Source organism: Theropithecus gelada, chromosome 4, assembly GCF_003255815.1.
Source record: "Theropithecus gelada isolate Dixy chromosome 4, Tgel_1.0, whole genome shotgun sequence".
In the NCBI taxonomy this organism is placed as follows: Eukaryota; Metazoa; Chordata; class Mammalia; order Primates; family Cercopithecidae; genus Theropithecus; species Theropithecus gelada.
Window position 1 is genome coordinate 167,051,856 of NC_037671.1, and position 6,000 is coordinate 167,057,855.

A 6,000-nucleotide genomic window follows, 5' to 3' on the forward strand; every position below is an offset into this window, starting at 1 on the left:
CCCCAATATGTCCATGTGTTCTCATCATTTGGTTCCCACTTATAAGTGAGAACATGTGGTGTTTGGTTTTCTGTTCCTGCATTAGTTTGCTCAGGATAACAGCTTCCAGCTCCATCCTTGTCCCTACAAAGGACATGATAGTGTTCTTTTTATGGCTGCATAGTATTCCATGGTGTATATGTACTATGCTTTCTTTATCCAGTCTATCATTGATGGGCATTTGAGTTGATTCCATGTATTTGCTGTTGCGAATAGTGCTGCAGTGAACATATGCATCCATGTATCTTTATAATAGAATGATTTATATTACTTTTGATATAGACCCAGTAATGGCATTCCTGGGTCAAATGGTATTTCTGGTTCTAGGTCTTTGAGGAATCAACATACTGTCTTCCACAATGGTTGAACTAATTTATAATCCCACTAACAGTGTAAAAGTGTTCCTTGTTCTCCACAGCCTTGTCAGAATCTGTTATTTGTTGACTTTATAATAATTGCCATTCTGACTGGCATTAGATGGTATCTCATTGTGGCTTTGCTTTGCATTTCTCTAATGATCAGTAGTGGTGACCTTTTTTTCATATGTTTGTTGGCCACATGTATGTCTTATTTTGAGAAGTGTCCTGTTCATGTCCTTTGCCCACTTTTAAAGGAGGTTGTCTGGTTTTTCTTGGAAATCTGTTTAAGTTCCTTGTAAACTCTGGATATTAGACCTTTGTCCGATAGATAGAGTGCAAAAATTTTCTCCTATTCTGTAGGTTGTCTGTTCACTCTTTTACTGTGCAGAAACTCTTTAGTTTAATTAGATACCATTTGTCAATTTTTCCTTTTGTTGCAATTGCTTTTGGTGTTTTTGTCATGAAATCTTTGCCTGCACTTATGTCCTGAATGGTATTTCCTGGGTTTTCTTCTAGGGTTTTTATAGTTTTGGGTTTTACCTTTAAGTCTTTAATCCATCTTGAGTTGATTTTTGTATGGTGTAACAAAGGAATCCAGTTTCAATTTTCTGCATGTGACTAGCCAGCACTTCCAGCATCATTTAGTAAAAAGGGAATCCTCTCTCCATTGCTTGTTTTTGTCAACTTTATTGAAGATCAGATGGTTGTAGGAGTGCGGTCTTATTTCTCAGTTCTCTATCCCATTCCATTGGTCTCAGTGTCTGTTCTTGTACCAGTACCATGCTGTTTTGGTCACTGTAGCTTTGTAGTAGAGTTTGAAGTCATGTACTATGATGCCTCCAGCTTTGTTCTTTTCACTTAGGATTGTCTTGGCTATTCAGACTCTTTTTTTGCTTCCATATAATTTTAAAATAGTTTTTTCTAATTCTGCAAAGAATGTCAATGGCAGCTTAATGTAAATAGCATCGAATCTATAAATTACTTTGGGCAGTATGGCCATTTTCACCATATTGATTCTTCCTATGCATGAGCAAAAAAACATTTCTCCATTTGTTTTTGTCCTTGCTGATTTCTTTGAGCAGCGGTTTGTAGTTCACTCTAAAGAGGTCCTTTATGTCCCTTGTTGGCTGTACTCCTAGGTATTTTATTCTTTTTGTAGCAATTGTGAATGGGAGTTCATTCATGATTTGGTCTCTGCTTGCCTGTTTTTGGTGTATAGGAGTGCTACAAATTTTTGCACATTGATTTTTTTTTTATTATACTTTAAGTTCTAAGGTACATGTGCACAACGTGCAGGTTTGTTACATAGGTATACACCTGCCATGTAGATTTGCTGCACGCATCAACTCATCACTTACATTAGGTATTTCTCCCAATGCTATCCTGCCCCCTACTCCTGCCCTCTGATAGGCCCCAGTGTGTGATGTTCCCTGCCCTGTGTCCATGTGTTCTTGTTGTTCAACTCCCACCTATGAGTGAGAACATATGGTGTTTGGTTTTCTGTCCTTGTGATACTTTGCTTAGAATGATGGTTTCCAGCTTCATCCATGTCCCTGCAAAAGACATGAACTCATAGTTTTTTAAGGTTGCATAGTATTCCACAGTGTATATGTATCACATTTTCTTAATCCAGTCTATCATTGATGGACATTTGGTTGGTTCCAAGTCTTTTGCTATTGTGAATAGTGCCACAATAAACATACATGTGCATGTGTCTTTATAGTAGCATGATTTATAATTCTTTGGGTAAATACCCAGTAATGGGATTGCTGGGTCAAATGGTATTTCTAGTTCTAGATCCCTGAGGAATCATCACGCTGTCTTCCACAACGGTTGAATTAATTTACAATCCCACCAACAGTGTAAAAGCATTCCTATTTCTCCACATCCTCTCCAGCATCTGATGTTTCCTGACTTTTTAATGATCACCATTCTAACTGGTGTGAGATGGTATCTCATTGTGGTTTTTATTGGCATTTCTCTGATGACAAGTGATGATGAGCATTTTTTCATGTGTCTGTTGGCTGGATAAATGTCTTCTTTTGCAAAGTGTCTGTTTATATCCTTTGCCCACTTTTTGATGGGGTTATATGTTTTTTTCTTGTGAATTTGTTTAAGTTATTTGTAGATTCTGGATATTAGCCCTTTGTCAGATGGGTAGATTGCAAAGATTTTCTCCCATTCTGTAGGTTGCCTGTTCACTCTGATGATAGTTTCTTTTGCTGTGCAGAAGCTCTTTAGTTTAGTTAGATCCCATTTGTCTATTTGGGTTTTTGTTGCCATTGCTTTTGGTGTTTTAGTCATGAAGTCTTTGCCCATGCCTATGTCCTGAATGGTATTGCCTAGGTTTTCTTCTAGGGTTTTTCTGGTGTTAGGTCTTACATTTAAATCTTTAATCCATCTTGAGTTAATTTTTGTATATGGTGTAAGGAAGGGATCCAGTTTCAGCTTTCTCCATATGGCTAGCCAGTTTTCCTAGCACCATTTATTAAATAGGGAATCCTTTCCCCATTGTTTGTTTTTATCAGGATGGTCAAAGATCAGGTGGTTGTAGATTTGTGGTGTTATTTCTGAGGCCTCTGTTCTGTTCCATTGGTCTATATACCTGTTTTGGTATCAGTATCATCCTGTTTTGGCTATTGTAGGCTTGTAGTATAGTTTGAAGTCAGGTAGTGTGATGCCTCCAGCTTTGTTCTTTTTGCTTATAATTGTCTTGGCTATGCGGGCTCTTTTTTGGTTCCCTATGAACTTTAAAGTCGCTTTTTCCAATTTTGTGAAGGAAGTCAGTGATAGCTTGATGGGGATAGCATTGAATGTATAAATTACCTTGGGCAGTATGGCCATTTTCATGATGTTGATTCTTCTTATCCATGAGCATGAAATGTTCTTCCATTTGTCTGTGTCCTCATTTATTTCATTGAGCAGTGGTTTGTAGTTCTCTTTGATGAGGTCCTTCACATCCCTTGTAAGTTGGATTCCTAGGTATTTTATTCTCTTTGTAGTAATTGTGAATGGGAGTTCACTCATGATTTGGCTCTCTGTTTGTCTATTATTGGTGTATAGGAATGCTTGTAATTTTTGCACATTGATTTTGTATCCTGAGACTTTGCTGAAGTTTCTTATCAGCTTAAGGAGATTTTGGGCTGAGACGATGGGGTTTTCTAAATATACAATCATGTCATCTGCCAACAGAGACAATTTGACTTATTTTCCTAATTGAATACCTTTAATCTCGTGCCTGATTGCCCTAGCCAGAACTTCCAACACTATGTTGAATAGGAGTGGTGAGAGAGGGCATCCTTGTCTTGTGCTGGTTTTCGTAGAGATGGTTTTTTTGTTTGTTTGTTTTGTCTTGTTTTTTTTGAGACGGAGTCTCGCTCTGTCACCCAGGCTGGAGTGCAGTGGCCGGACCTCAGCTCACTGCAAGCTCTGCCTCTCGGATTTACGCCATTCTCCTGCCTCAGCCTCTCGAGTAGCTGGGACTACAGGTGTCCGCCACCGCACCCGGCTAGTTTTTTTGTATTTTTTTTAGTAGAGACGAGGTTTCACCATGTTAGCCAGGATGGTCTCGATCTCCTGACCTCATGATCCGCCCATCTCGGCCTCCCAAAGTGCTGGAATTACAGGCCTGAAAAAAAACAAGCAATGGGGAAAGGATTCCCTATTTAATAAATGGTGCTGGGAAAACTGGCTAGCCATATGTAGAAAGCTGAAACTGGATCCCTTCCTTACACCATATACAAAAATTAACTCAAGATGGATTAAAGATTTAAATGTAAGACCTAACACCAGAAAAACCCTAGAAGAAATCCTAGGCAATACCATTCAGGACATAGGCATGGGCAAAGACTTCATGACTAAAACACCAAAAGCAATGGCAACAAAAGCTGAAATAGACAAATGGGATCTAATTAAACTAAAGAGCTTCTGCACAGCAAAAGAAACTATCATCAGAGTGAACAGGCAACCTATAGAATGGGAGAAAATCTTTGCAATCTACCCATCTGACAAAGGGCTAATATCCAGACTCTACAAAGAACTGAAACAAATTTACAAGAAAAAAAAAACAAATAACCCCATCAAAAAGTGGGCAAAGGACATAAACAGACACTTCTCAAAAGAAGACATCTGTACAACCAACAGACATATGAAAAAATACTCATTATCACTGGTCATCAGAGAAATGCCAATAAAAACCACAATGAGATACCATCTCACACCAGTTAGAATGGTGATCATTAAAAAGTCAGGAAACATCAGATGCTGGAGAGGATGCGGAGAAATAGGAATGCTTTTACACTGTTGGTGGGAGTATAAGTTAGTTCAACCATTGTGGAAGACAGTGTGGCGATTCCTCAAGGATACAGAACTAGAAATACCATTTGACCCAGCAATCCCATTACTGGGTATATACCCAAAGGATTATAAATCATGCTACTATAGAGACACATGCACACGTATGTTTATTGCGGCACTATTCACAATAGCAAAAGACTTGGAACTAACCCAAATGTCCATCAATGATAGACTGGATTAAGTGTATATGTGGCACATATACACCATGGAACACTATGCAGCTATTTAAAGTATGTGTTCATGTCCTTTGCAGGGACATGGATGAAGCTGGAAACCATCATTCTAAGCAAAGTATCACAAGGACAGAAAAACCACCACCATATGTTCTCACTCATAGGTGGGAGGTGAACGAGAACACACGGACACAGGGTGGGGAACATCACACACCAGGGCCTGTCGGGGGTTGGGGAGTGGGGGAAGGATATCATTAGGAGCAATACTTAATGTAAGTGATGAGTTGATGGGTGCAGCAAACCAACGTGGCACATGTATACCTATGTAACAAACCTGCACGTTGTGCACATGTACCGTAGAACTTAAAGTAAAAAAAAAAAAAAAAAAAAAAAAAAAAAAGAAGAAGAAGAAGCTTTTGGGCTAAGACAGTGGGGTTTTCTAGATATAGGACCATGTCATCTGCAAACAAAGATAATTTGACTTCCTCACTTTCTATTTGAATATGCTTTATTTCTTTCTCTTGCCTAATTGTCCTGACCAGAACTTTCATTACTTTGTTGAATAGGAGTGGTGACAGAGGACATCCTTGTCTTAAGCCAGTTTTCAAGGGGAATAGTTTCAGCTTTTTCCCATTCAGTATGATATTGGCTGTGGGTTTGGGTTTGTCATATATAGCTCTTATTATTTTGATGTGTTTTCCTTCAATACCTACTTTATTGAGAGTTTTAACATGAAGGGACGCTGGATTTTATTGAAGGCTCTTTCTGCATCTATCAAGATCATCATATAGTTTTTGTCTTCACTTCTGTTTATGTGATGAATTACATTTATTGGTTTGTGTACATTGAACCAACCTTGCGTCCCAGGGATAAAGCCAACTTGATTGTGGTGAACAAACTTTTAGATGTGCTGCTAGATTCAGCTTGCCAGTATTTGGACAAGGATTTTTGCATTGATGTTCATCAAAGATATTGGCCTGAAGTTTTCTTTTTTTGTCATATTTCTGCCAGGTTTTGGTATCAGGATGATGCTGGCATCATAGAATGAGTTATGGAAAAGTCCCTCCTTTTCA